Raw genomic sequence first — 14,606 nt, 5'->3', positions numbered from 1 at the left:
CGCCCAGCAAAGTGGCTCCAGCAAAACAATTGCGAGGGCCGTTTTCCCCTCCTTTGGTTAGTGGAATTTCTTAAGAAGGAATAATGAAGCAGTGATTGTCAAACACACCTTACTGGAAGGCAAACAGATTGGCTGGATCAGGCCTTTTTAATCCGAAAAAATAAATAGAATAAACCTGAATTTATTTGCAATGGTTTGATTGCTGTCTGAAGCCATTTTACTGTTGAGCTCCTTTTCACCTTATAATCAAACTCCAGGAGCATAACACCCTCCTGGAGCCTGTCACTGTGCTGTGTGAGCTGCCCCAGGATTTACCCAGCTGCATCATCCCCCATGGCACACACAGATGCGTGCAGTACAGGACCCAGCACTTCCCTGCCACAGCTGGCTGCTTCCAGACAGGGACCTGCGTGTCACCATCGCCAAAACCCCAACACCAGCGTGACACGCTGCAACTGCCCCTTTCAAACATGCAGGCCAGTTTACAAAGCCCCAGACGAGCTGATCCTCAAAGAAACACCTTAATCAAAGCTGAAGAGGAAGCAGGGCAAATTAATAAGCAAAGACGTAAGGAAAAGGAAAAGTGGCAAAATCCTAAATAAAACGTCTGGGTCTGATTTCTTTATGTGCATTTCTGAAGTGAGAAGAAGCACACAGAAGGGCATTTAATTAAATCAAAGGGTAAAGGAAGGGGTTGCCATGCAGCTTGCTATTATGTTACAGTTCACTAAAATGAAAACTTATTTTTAAACCTCTGGTATTAATTTGAGATTATTCAGATACTTAATTAAAAGTGCAGCATGTGTTAAATATTATTTCAACAAAGATTATCATCAAAACCCTATGTAATAAGATCCTTCAATGCTTAGAGCGATATTTTATGCAAATTTTCTATGCCACCAAATGAAGGTCTCTTCAATTTTTTCCCCCTTCTTCATTTGCTGCAGCAAAATGTTCCAGGCAGGGAAAAAAAAAAGGTTTCTAGAATAACAAGGATACTACAGATAATGCAGTGCAACAAATAGCAGCTCGGTGGTAGTCACGTTTCTGTGCTCAGCTCCCTTCCTGATACCACTCGGCAATAAAGGACGAGATCAAACAGGCTCCCATTAGAGCTAAAGGGCTGAATTTTGCTCCCACTGAGGTTACAGATGGTGTAAGCCAGGAGTAAATTTGCCCTGGAAAAACCCTGTCAGAGTAAGAAAGGCAGGAATTCACTCTTCATGCATCAGGAATGAACCAACAGTTCATACCTGGAACATATAAGATAACAAGGTTTCCAGGGCAAAGAATATGTTTTCCTGTGTGGGATTTCTCCTGTGGCCTTTATTCCTGTGAATGAAGTCAGTGAAGTTGATGGGAACTAATCCTGTAAGACCAAGGTTCAGTGCTAAGTTTTCAGTGTCATTTGGAGTTTGATTTTTTTAGAGAAAAAAAGATTAAATACTTGCTCTAAGTGACACTATCCTGCCTGAAAACCAGCAAATGAAACCCTTAGGAAAATAATCAAATACTTAAATGGATTTCCCTCTTATATAATGGCTGCATTAGTTCTGCCACAAGCAAACTTCATTTATTGATTAGGGCCAGCATTGCACTGATTCCCTAACAAATCCAGGACTATTCCTGAGCAAAGACCTCATTGTTTAGAGTGAACATGAGGAATTGCACACACTGGTTTGAACATATAAAACACTGATATTCCACAATGCAGAGCAACTTCAAAAATAATTTGTTCTTGCTATTCATCACATACTCAATACACTGATTTTCTAAAGACTAGGAAGGACTTCCATTTATTAGAGGTTGCTGTCAAAATATAGGAAAAGCAACTACTTTCAGTTTGGGGAATAGTTCAAGCCATCATCAAAAAACAAAACAAAAATCTTCCAGAGAACCAAAAATCAAAAATAATATTCTCAGTGTATTAAAGACTCTGCCCATATCCTTCATCCCCAGCACCACATACACACAGCTTCTGTCATGGATTCTTCATTTTCACGGCTTCCACGCAGTTTGAAAGCCCCCACTGAAAGGACAAACCATATATTCTGCTGAAATCACAGCCCTAAAAATCTAGGGATGGGAAATGCTGAAGCTATGTTATAGCAACTGTTAGCCAGACTCAGATTGTGGTTGAAGGTAAACTGCACCAGCAACACTAGCAAGAGATAATGTGGAAGAATAATTAAAAAATATCCAAGTCAACATATCAGAGTAGCAGAATGCCAGCCACAGCTTCAATCTGAGAGCCAGGAGGGGAATTCCTCTGCGCTGGATAAGGATTATCAGTGTGGCTGTCTTCAGAACAAACTGCGGGAAAGGTGCAATAAAGTGCATTTAAGGCGAAGAGAAAAATGTGGAGCCGAGGAGCAGTGCTCGTTTGTAACCATTTGCTCAGTCCTTCCTGCGCCTCGGTCGGTGCTGCGGCAGCTGCAGCGGGTCTGGCTGCAAACTCACACGGGCAAGCAGCTCGCCCTTGTACTTGCCAGGAAAGTTCAGAACTGGCCACTGATGCTACCAAGAAGTCCACATGGGATCGAAAAGGATTTTGATTAAGTTTGGTTTTTAAAAGATCTTGTTAACAGGCAAAGAGAGAGTTAGAAAAAGTAATAATCATGGGATTTTAATACTGGGTGTGCATGCTCTGAAAACAGCAAAGTTAAAAGTGATTAAATAAGAGGTAAAAGATGTTCCATCGTGAAATCTACCCATAGCTGTATCCTGAAACAACGATCAGAGCATAACATTATATATCATCTTGGGTTTCATACAGACCCGCACGCAAACAAAAAGCTGCTTTTACAGCAACTTACATATTCTATACACGAATTTACTAAGATGTTCTTCGGGGTGTATTTTTGCACAAACAACACAATATTATTTCTAGGTATTTAAGTGGTTGTGGTTTTTGTTTTCTTTTTAATAGGTCTTTTGGTATTTTTCCATTATGGGGAAAGTTACCTAGGACAGCACGTCAGAGCCTCCTCACTCCGCACTGCAATTATGCACAGGCAAACAGCGAAAAAGCAAAAAACCGCAAAACCAAAAACACACGGTTCCTGCAGGGGGCTGTTGCCGTGAAGAGCAGGGGTGCGCGGGGCTGGGGGTGGCTGTGCGGGGCGGTTTGCGCGGTTGGAGCGGGCTCGGTGCGGGCTTTGCGCGGCACGGGCGGAGGCGGCCCGAGCGCAGGCGGCTGCTGCCCCCTATGGGCCGCGGCGCGCAGTGCCCCGGGCGGCGCGGTGCGCGGAGCCGGCCCGCTCGGCTCAGCGCGGCTCAGCGCGGCTCAGCGCGCACCCACCGCCCGGAGAGGCCGCCGAGCCATCGCCCAATGCCCGCTCTTGGGCCCGCCAGGCCGGACAAAGCCAGGCTGGCAAGAGCAGCTCTGCTCAGGCATCGCTTTCCCAGCGCCGCTCCTGCCAACTTTCACTATCGGAACTGTTAAAGAAAACCCCTGGCTCTATCGCGGGCTCTTTGTGCTTTAGCTCACTGCTTTATGGTTTCAAAAAGGGATCGACACAATGCAGGAAAAGAAGAGGGAGCACAAGATTCCCGCTAGAGCAGCTGACTAGGTATTAAAAAAAAAATTAAAATGATAAAAACCAAAAAGGGAGGGGATGGGACTTTTGAGAAGCAAAGTGTTGGTGGTGGTGGGGAAAGAGCATAGCAATGTGCATATATTGACCTGTGAAGCCCCACACTTTGGTGCAGTCATTTCTCAGATGGGCTGAAGCAGTGCCCTTACCCAATCTCTTACACAAGCGTGTCCACATGAACGCTCACCTTCTAGGAGCACAAGTGTTCCTCTCAATCCTGTCCTCACTTCCACTGGTTTTGAAAATCTGGAGAAAAGCCACAAAGTTAAGTTAAACCAGCAAGAGTTTAGAATCAGATTTCCAAATATAGTCATTTTAAAGGATGAACTTGCTCCTCCTAATAATGCATAAAATGTTGGTGTCAGTCCTGTTTCCATTTAAGCCCTTATAAATACGCATGTACAAATTGTGTATAATATGATGTCTAATAGGAAGAGAATCATGTATGTGTATATCCAGACTGTATTAAAAATAATAAATATGCATGTTCTTTCTGACCAAAATGCATGTTGGGGTAAACACTGAAGCATACAAGAAAATACATTTTTTTTTTCAGGCTCTTGAAGTAGCTAGTGAGAACAGACAATGAAAACTTACAGAGAAAAATTTAGGATCATAATTTAAAGCAACTAAGATTAGATCAATCTTTTCAAAAAATAAGTCAGACAACAGGCCCCAGATGTCAACATATCTCATCTCTCATGTAATAGCTGAGAAAAATAAGTCAGACTGTGGGGTTTGTACTAATCTGAGTGTGTTTGGGTGCTTCTCTGATGGGGGCACATAACTGCCTCAGTCCCAGAACAGAGGCAGTTCAGGATGAACTGTGAGGCCAGTCAGAGCTGAACACCCATCCTCTACCCAACACTGTATTTGATAAAAACCAGCCCAAATTTATTCCCTTCCTCATGGTCTTTCAGCCTTACCTGCACCAGTCTGTTAGTTCATAACCGCTGCATGGATAAAGGCTGCTCTTAATTCCTGCATCTGGTGTGAGGCAGAGGACAGAGCTGGTTTTGAAAAGCAAGTCAGTGTGAGAGTACACAGTGCGATGAAAACTGAACAGGGCCGGTAACACTTTGTGATACACTCCGCAAATTCTATCCCATCTTTTATTCTATTGCAATTAGAAATAAATTACCTTGCAGAGAAAGCAGACAGTGATGTGCAGCTGGCCTAGGTGGCATGGGGAAATTTATTAGCAAGTGGCACAAGTGAAGGTTTCCGTCACACGGGGGTCAGTGTGCAGTGCACAGACGCTCTGTGAGCGTGTTCTGCGGGTCATGTTTTTATCTTCCCAGACGAGCGTGTCTCTACAGTAACCAAACATTTGTTTGCTTGTATGGGGCTCATTACAGCTGGGTCATACTTGAAATCCCAGAGTTTATGGCATGTACAGGGGAAATTATTTTTCATATGGTCTCTGGTCCTGCTTCTCTGCAGACATTTAGAGCCACCCACATAGCCCACATCCCACTGCCAGCCCAGCTGCCAAACACCGATCAGTCAGTGTTTTTAAACTACCCATGTCCATAAGCAGCTTTCCATTGACCAAAATGATGGCTGTTAGTCTTCATCAAACTTAAAGGGATACCAACACATCCAAAATACATTAGTCTTTTTTTTTTGTCTGAGAAAAAGCAAGGAAAAGCCACAACTATATTCAGAAAGAGAGAAAAACCCAGAAAGAGCAGTATGCTTGTTATTGACTGACGGCACAGCGTGACACCAGGTACCTGAATCTGCTCTCCAAAATCTTCTGTGTTCCTACCATTTTATTAATTGCACTGGAAACTCCTTCAGTTATTTGAAGCCCTCAGTTATCCAAAATTCTGCCCTTCTCCACCATTATGTTCAGATAATTGAGGCTGTGTGGAGCACACTTGCAGCCAGCTAGAAGAGCGAGCATTATCTTTCAGCTGATACAACTATCAATAGCAAGTGTACAGCAAATACTACAAAGGCTTTATTGTGCATATGTAGGGAGATAGAGATGAGATACGGTTCCGGGAGGCAGTTTGTCTAGTGGTTACAGTACAGAGTTGGGTGTCATGAGACCAAAGTTTTAATTACTACCTCTGCTACTGACTCTGTTACTCAGATAAACTGCTCGCTGTCTCTGCATGCCAGCATCTCACCCAGCAAAAAAAGGGCACTTGTGAGAATTACCCACCTTTGTCAAGCACTTTGATACCCTTAGATAAACAGCTTTTTATGTATAACTGCTGAGTATTACTGTCCATTTAATTGCATTTCTAAAACTCTTTGGAAAGAAAGGACTGAAAAAAAATAGCTGAAAACATTTGAGAAGCATAACTTTAGTTGTCAGAGACTGGCACGAAGTTCAGCCGAGCTGTGCTGACTTCAAACAAGGCAGACCTGGCTCTTGAAACATAGTTTGCTGGATGTGACATGACCAGTGTGAACAAGCTGTACCTGTGCTAGGTACAAACTACCAAACACCAGATTCACATGTATTGCTGCAAAAGTCTTTATGTCTTACCACAAACTAGTAGCAGTACTTGGTATTTGAACAAGAATAATTCAGCATTCATTAAAGCAATAATCTTTGTGTTCAGTATGCTCTGAACAAAGTCATTTTGTTTAGAGAGTCCCGAAACTTTCCGCACAGAAGGATCGGCACCAGTGTGTGTCCTCCCCTCGAACGGAGCCAGGCAATGCGCAGCACATCACTCGCTGGCACCAGGAAAGGTGCCAGCCTCAAAGAACACATCTTAAACTGTGGTGCCATTAATGCTTCCAGCACACAAAATGCACAAAGATAATAGAAAACAAAGGTCTTTGAATTGTGATAAACCTCCTGATTGCAGGTGAAGGACTACATAAGCTCCTTGTAACTGCATGTACAGTACACCCGGATACGGTGCAGCCGTATTTGTAATCACCATCCACCAAACTCCTTAAGAGCAGGCAGAACACGACCTGGTGAGGTAAGGAGAAGGCACCTGCTGCTCTGCTATCTTTCTGCTTTGTCTTATAAGCATCTGAAATTCTGTTTTAAGGCTTTTCCATGTGGCGATTTCTATAAATCGCCCTTATCGGCTGGAGTGCTGAGGTGAGGGGAAAAAAAAAATCCCGGGCTCACTTAAAGCCTTTTATTTCTCTTGTGACACGGACATCTTGGAGAGCAGATTAGCCAAAGGAGGGAAAAAAAAAAGGCAAACAGAATACCGTGACCTAATCCTTCCTCTCAGAAAAAGAAAGGGGAAAGAAAGCCTCTTGTGATCTCCAAGGAGTAACTTGCCTTGTAAACTAGTCTCCTGTTTGAAACGGAAACAAGAATGTGAATCCTGATACAGAGAGGCTACCAAAGACAGGGAACAGCTTAACAGACCAGAGATTTTCCCTTTCAGTGCAGTGCTGGGTATTACACTGGTCCTGCCTACATTAGAAATACAGGCAGCAAAAACTTAACAGGTTACAAGATCCTTTGGCCACAAAGATATCGAAATGCGGTTATTTTTATGCACTAGGCAGGAGCATAATCTGTGTCCAAGTTTATAAACTGTGGGCTTGTAGTTTATTAAAAGGATTCTATTACTGGCTCCCCTCTCTTCAGTTATTGCATCCAAGCCCCGTGACTTGCAGTTAAAGCCCTCTCAAGCCTGCGCCTCTATAAAACCAGGAATGCTGCCCCTGCACCCTACTCCCCTTAGGAAATGGGGGCAATCAGCATTAGAGTTACTAAATATTTGAAGAAGATATCCACTTTTACTGGCAAACATTATTTGGAATAAAAAGTTTGTAGTTCCTCAAGTGCTTGGATAAAAGGGCACGAAGGCATGCACATTGGCTGCCATTGTCCTTTTTTATCATGTAAGAAAGCTGAGATCTGTGGCAAGCTCATAGCAAAATTGAGAAGAACCCCTCAAAACTCCCCAGGCCCCTTTGCAGCACCAAAGTGGACAATTGGCCCGCTGAGCCTAGTCTCTTCTCCACCGCCAGCCAGCCAGATCATTCCTAGCAGCCAATTCTTGAGACAAATTAAATTTCCCCTCCTGCATGCATATGCCCATGACTAGGCTACTTACACCCTCTATTTTTCATTGTCCAGAGATACTTAGAGTGGTGAGGTTTCTTGCAGCTTCTTTGAACATCTCACTCCATTCTCAAGAAGCACTGTGAATATGCTCTGAGCGCTGTGGTGGCATCACTTTTGTTCTCTTCAGGAAGGGGATCCAACCATCACTGCTCTGACACACAAACACAACTGGCATGAAAAGCTTCCAGGAGTACTCACATGCTTATGCTTTTGTTTTACTCTGCAGGAGCGCAAACACTCATGAAAACCTGAATGGCAAGGAACATATGCAAACAGAACTTCATTGTGGCAACAGCTAATTCATTTTTAAAATTCCAGGTATTATCTTCAGACTTCTTTTTTGGCATCCTTCCCCAGTTCCTATCCAAGTATCCAATGTCCACAGCTTCCTAAAACATGGTGGCAGATGCCATTCTGATAGGAAACCAGAAATTCCTTCCTGATCCAGCAGATTACATCATGCCTCTGAAATGCAAGATCAAATCCAATCCAGCTACCTGTCCATCTCCAGAGTGCCTATCAATTAGCATTAGACACTAATTTGATTAAATTGGTATGTTGAAATTTTATTTGATTCCACCTAAGGAGTGTAATTCCCCTTGCGTGTTCTCTGTAACCCACTAATTTTCCAATGGAATGGGAAACACAGGTTGGGATTTGGAGGCTAGTTCTTCTACTTGTTAACATATGAGCTTAAAACCACAGTAAAAAATAAATCTGTGCAACTGGGTAGAATGAGACTTGCCAGTTTAAGAGAAAACTGCTTTCTACAGAATAACCCAGATTGGGGGGGGGGAAGTATACTTTTAACTCTGAAACCTGAAGTGTTCTTTGAGGGAAAATGAATACATTTTAGCCTTAAAGGGATCACAGACTGCAATTATATAATTCTTGTCAACTGATGTTAAAGATAGGCTGGAAAGAATGTATGCTGAGGCCCTGCAATAAAACGAGCTCCTTTACTCCTTTCAAATGTTTGCAAGCCTTGGAGGTTATCCAAAGGTCGGATACAGGAAAAGTCTTGGTGAACAGAAAACATAATCATGAGCTTTTTTAATACGGGCTCTTTTTGTAATAAAATAAAATTATGGTAAGGGAAGGGAGGGCGGGTTCTGTCTCCTCAGATCTAAGGCCAGGGGGGCTGAGTTTTAATCAGAGGCTGCTGTTCTCCCCTCCTCTCTCCTCCCCAGCCTGTCACTGCACACAGAGAGAGAAGCCAGCAGAGGTGCACAGGCACTGGGTGCGCTGCAGAGGGGCAAAGGCACGAGCCTGCACTGAAACCCCTTGGCTTTGCTGCAGTGCAAGGACACGTTTCCCCAGAGGGAGATGGATCTTTGTGGCCAAGAAGCTTGCACAGGGAAGCAGCAGATCCTCCTCACCACCCTCCTCGCCTGGGGTCTGTTGGAGTACAGCTCCGTACAATGCTGGAACTAATGTGCTGCCCCTTCTGGGGTGCACCAGAACAAATGGCATGCTTCCCACAGAAACTCCCCTGGAAGCTGGAAATAAGGTGTGAGGAGAATATCACATCCAGTTGCAACTACACAGGAGTTGTCAATACACTCATGGATTTTGGGGTGGAATCCCAGGCTGCAGTCTTTACTCTTTCCAAAATGATATGGCTTTAGTTGTGACCAGCTGCAGTCAGGGAGCTGCTTTCTGTTTTACTTGGAGTACCTGCAGACACTGCCTGGTTCCCCCACCTGGGCTACGGCCACAAGTCACACACAAGCACTTGCATCACCTTCTGCATTTGGTTCAGAAATTTTCGATCCAAGTACAGATTTGACTCCATCCCATCAGTCTGCTACACACAAACCTGGAGCAGCAAACCATGAAGTATCTGGAGAGAATTCATGAAGTGGACATTTGCTGAATGCATCAGGCACTTCTGAGTTGTGATCATCCTCCATGAGACAACCTGTGAGACACCCACCAAGAGTGGCTTTGTTCTAATCCCACACTCTGTCACACTTTTATCACCATTTATCTCTTATGGTGACTGCTCCATCATCCAACTGTCACTACAACCTGTCTTACCTGTACCTCACAGGCTGAGAAAACAATCTTACAACAATGCTTTTTCTTCTCAAAAATTAGAAATCTATTTTTGTGATCCATGTGGGCAATGTCATTCATGCTGGCCACCACTGTTTTGCAGCTATTTTTTTCCTTTTTCTTGAATTTCTTCTGGATTTCCTCTCACATCACACCATTATCAATCTGGATGGACACACCTTTCCCATTCCATGCTTCATATGAATAAATATAATTTGGGGGGAAAGCAAAAAGAAAAAAGAACATACCTACTATTCCCATCTAGGCAAGAAACCCACTTGAGAGCTGGAGAGAGTTGGAGCAGTGTGGATTGACTGGTAAATGCACCTGCTCTGTTAGGATTTGAAACTATTTCACATTAGCAGTGCTCCCATGGACCATCTCTCATCCTACTGACATGAAAACTTGACTGCATATTTAATGTAAATTTAAGCCTTGGGGGTGTCCTGTGCAGGGCCAGGAGGTGACTTTGATGATCTTAGTGGGTCACTTGCAACTCAGGATATTCTAAGATTCTATGAAAGTATTTCTTTTTTATGTAATTTCATGCCTGTAGTATGTTTTCTGTTATGAACAGCACATTTTGTTCTCCCTCATCTTTGAGGAATAGATGCAGATGCTGCCTTTCACAAAACCAGAAGACAAAGACCTTTGACAGACCCTCAACATTACTGCATGCAGAATATGCCATATATTTATTTTTAACAGTATAGTGAGTCACAAAAGAGATGTGATTGGCAGCCCTATTGCATTCCAGGAGTGATGGTACAAGCCATTGGGAGGTATGACCCAGAACATCACCTCTCCATTTCATTTCACCTCTCCGTCTTTCATCCAATCCTCTTCCTGCTGAGTGGCGTTCCTGGGCTTTATCCACATGTCCTTCCTCTTCCCTTTGAGCTGAAAGTCAGGAGAAAAAATATATGAGCATTGAAAAAGCCACTATAAAGCAAACTGCTTATTTTAAAAATAAGGTACCTATTCACAGGCTGATTCAGAGAATTGTTTTGGCATGTACCTAAATGCAGCTGATCTCCACAAGATGTAAAAATGAACTAAAACTCAGATACAAAAATTCAAACAGACATTGAGAAGCCCTTCCTGAGTGAAGCTGAGGGATAAGTTAAGATATCCTATAGAAATTCCATGTGCTCAGGACAGCTCTTGGGCCCAAGAAACAGTGATAGCAGTAAGCTGACCCTGCACACCAAAATGAAATCAGATCCCTGGGAGATGAGATCCAGATTTTCCTGAGAGCAGGAGGTGGATGCTCAGTGGTGCTGCAGGCAGGCAGCTCTTCAAACGAGCTCCACACATGGGAACAAACATGTCCAAAGGCCTCACACCCAACGGGAAGCTGCTGGGTGCCGAACGCAGCTGAAAATCTGGTGCTCAGAGTGGGCACTGAGCCCTGGCAAATCCACCTCCCATCCCTGCTGAAAATCTGTCACCACATCGTCAATGTTAAAAGACAGGTTTTTCAAATGGGAAAAGTGCGTTTATCACCCTCAGCAAACTCACGATCAACACAAGGCATAATTGCTCAAATGTCAAATAAAAATTCTCGGCTGAGCAAACACCACGCGTGGACCTTTTTTGATCCCCAAATATGAATGCTTTAGAACAGGATGAGCATGTGGCCAGAGGGGCTGGAATGGAGAGTGCTTTGTAACCTTAACTATACCAGGCGTGATAAAGTGCCCGCTATCATGAAAAAAAGCTCATCTAAAAGACAGAGGGAAACCAGATGGGAAGAGAACACAAACTCTCAGCAGGAATTTCAGGGATTTTTTTTCTTTTTGACATTGCTTTCAATTTTTCCAAAATAAAAATCTCATCCCATTGCTCGATGCTAAGTATAAATATGGTCTGATCCACCTGAGGCATTCTGAGGGCAAGGCTGAAAGGTCAGGGTTAGCTCTGGAGCTGGAGCTGCAGCCTCCCATGCCATCAGAATCTGTGAGCCCAGCCCAGGGGAGCATGTACTGCCATCCCCTCCATGCCCATCAGGCACCTGGGGCTGCAGGAGTGCCTACCTCAGCTATTGCTGACTGCAGCACCTTGGCTACTTCTGCTACTGCAATTCTTTCTGCTGCCCTGGCAAAAGCTTCAGCCACTCTCTCTGCTGCTGGGTTTTCCGACGCTCCCACCACGGTTGCTGCTGCTCCTTCAGGAGTGACCACCTTCCCCACTAGGCTTTCTGCCTCTGGCATTGCAGCTGCTTTTTCTGCTCCTTCCACCTCAGCTTGTGATGCTCTTGCATCCTTCCCTGCTTCCTCTGGTGCTGTGACAGCCAGCAGCTCCATGTCCCCTGCCAGGTCACCAGTAGCCAGCGTGGCAGGAGGACCCTTCCTTCCCTGGGGACAGCACAGTCATAGAGCTGGCCTGGAACCTGCTGGTAGAAACAGAGAGTGTGAAGCAGCACAACTGTAAAGAAATGTGTTTTCTGGTGTCACTACAAGTGGACAGTGACAGGTTCTGGAGACAGCAAGGACTGCTTTGCCACAGCCTGCCTTGTCCATAGCAGTCCAGAGCAAGAGGCCAGGACCCACAGCACTTGTGCAGTAGCACAGCTTTGACTGTCCTGTCCCAGCCCCATGTTCTCCTGTGGGTAGCAGCCACTTTTGCAGTCTTGAACGGAGGCCAAGCTGTATCCCAAAACATTGCAATGCCTCATATTTAGTGGTTTGTGCAGCAAAAAGGAGAATAAAAGGAAGGCCGACTCTTTCCTGAGATACATTTTTGATTAATATTCCAGGAAAAAAACCCAACATTGTCTACAGAGAAAACAGTATAAAATCCAGAAACATGCAAGTCAAAGTGTTTTTTCAAATTGTCATATTCTCTTACAAAAAGAATCTGAGGGTCATGCCCACAGGTTGGGAAGGCTTGAGTCATGGTGTGTCTTGTCCCAGAGTTTCTGCTAATGCATCTCACTTCTGATCTGCACCAGCCTCCCTGCTGCAGTCTGTGCTCCCCAGACACACCTTGGCTGTTGGGCTTCAAAATCTCTGCAGTCTCGTAAGTTTTCAATTAGCATGTTTGTCCAATGCCATGGGAGGTATGGGTGAAATTTTGACAATCCAGTTATCTTTTCTGTTAAATACACAAGGGGACACTGGTAGAAGACATCCATAACTATCTAATATGCATATACTAATCAACTGTTGTATTAGAAAGATCACCTACCAAGTGTAGCTGCTATCAGGTCAAATATAGCTTGCAGTGAAGTAAATGAGTAATTCCCATAACAATCTGTGAGAGGTGTTGCACTGTAGATGCTGCTAGTCCTCCCTAGTGATACCTACTGCAGTCTAGAAGGAAAGACAAGTCTAAGAGGTGATGCTGGATGGACTAAATTGTATTAATTCAGAGCACAAGTTTAGGACTCAGAAAGAGCCCGTGAATCTGCTCATATCCACTGACTTGGGCGGAAAAAAACCAAACCACCATTTGATTAATTCTCTTACAGAGACCAACACAGGCACTGGATTAACACACAAGTAACTTTTTGGCTTTGACTACACAGCAATACAAAGATTCCTGCAGCATGGAGACATCCTCAGGCTGGCTGTAACCCTGCCAGCACCACACCAGGGTTTGGCACAGCTCACAACCCCCTGCACACCTCCACGGGCAGTCCCAAGAAAAGGACAAGTAACACTTGACAGATGTGCTGAGAAGCTGACATCAGCAGGGGACCCTGATGAGGCACATGGGGGATACTGGCCCTTCCCAAGCTCACACATGCTCCATAAACCACTGGCAGGAACTTGGGCAGGCCTGATGAAATAGTGATGACACCACTGTTCAATGCTGCTTAGCATCAGTAATTAAAAAAAGAGAGGAGGAAAAATAAGGTGGGGAGCTATGAAAGGTCAGGATGGAATACACAAGAAGTGCTAGGGTTGAAAAAAAGACAATTGTAGAGAAAAAAGGTAAAAGGAGAGCAGAGAAGGTAGAGGGGAAAAACTGGAGAAGAGGGAAATGGGATATGGATTGTCACTGCTGAGAGTTGTGCCCAAATGCACTTAGAGAGAAGACAGGGGCTGAAAGCCACCTGAAGTGTCCTGTCACACACACGCCTACATCCCTGGGACACAAGTCAGTCACTTGCTCACTGAACAAGTTACCTGCATATCTGCTTCATTAAATAGTAACCCTGTAGGTCTGCTGACAAGAACATACTTCTCTCTCCTTTGGTAATTAGCCCTGAAGGCTGGTCATGCTCACTGGCCATGACACGCTGCAACAAGCAGCCTTTTCATGCCTCGAGCTTACCTTTGTGCCTGTCTGTTCCCGTCGGGCTGGGGAAGGCAGGCACCATGCCCACCTGACAGGGTGCTCCCCGGCCCCGCCCGCAGGCTGCCGGCGTCTCTCAGCAGGGCAGAAATGAGCTCGCTGGGACAGCTGCGACCGCAGAGACCGGCACCTTCCAGCCTTTTCCTTCTGCTTGGAAAAAACCCAAGGGCAGACTCGGGAGCAGCAATTTGCTGCCAGTCAGCTCGAGACAGCTGCAATTTGATATGCTGGGAAGAGGAAGGGTCTTACAAGGCTCCAGAGATGGAGAGGAAGCACAGGGTTTTGTGTCAGGAGCTGGACAGGAACTGGAGGCTCAGCCCTTCTGCACAGGCTGGGCACGTTGTTTGCTCAGCAAACCTGGAACTGGGGCTGAGCAGCTTTCTCTCACTGTTGCCACCAAGGACAGGATTTTGCTGGCCCCGGCCAGTGACGTAGTCACAAGAGCAGTAAGAGACTCAAACCTATTTTAACAAACATAAAATGCCTCCTCTAAAGTTCCTGCAATGTGCGTTGAGTTAAGCTAAAGCTGACATGAACTCAGTGTAAGGAATTAAAATGGTTTTGGGTTTTTTGTTTTTCTAAATTAC

General features: G+C 44.7%; 1 long non-coding RNA gene across 3 annotated transcripts; it reads right to left on the bottom strand.

Annotated features, from left to right (window-relative positions):
- Window positions 1-10,393: 10,393 nt before the first annotated feature.
- LOC127060076 (uncharacterized) lies at window positions 10,394-14,361 on the bottom strand. 3 transcript variants are annotated; one of them, XR_007778632.1, is made up of 4 exons: window positions 14,269-14,361; window positions 13,999-14,166; window positions 11,754-12,112; window positions 10,394-10,617 (listed from the first exon to the last, which is right to left on the bottom strand). It is a non-coding gene; the product is annotated as an uncharacterized LOC127060076 (long non-coding RNA). The 3 variants fall into 3 exon arrangements; XR_007778630.1 differs by having other exon boundaries at window positions 13,999-14,349; XR_007778631.1 differs by having other exon boundaries at window positions 11,754-12,109; window positions 13,999-14,349.
- Window positions 14,362-14,606: the final 245 nt, after the last annotated feature.

This window comes from Serinus canaria, chromosome 12 (genome assembly GCF_022539315.1).
Source record: "Serinus canaria isolate serCan28SL12 chromosome 12, serCan2020, whole genome shotgun sequence".
Classification (NCBI taxonomy): Eukaryota; Metazoa; Chordata; class Aves; order Passeriformes; family Fringillidae; genus Serinus; species Serinus canaria.
The sequence above is the reverse complement of the archived record's forward strand: the minus strand, read 5'-3'. Positions and strand labels throughout refer to the sequence as shown.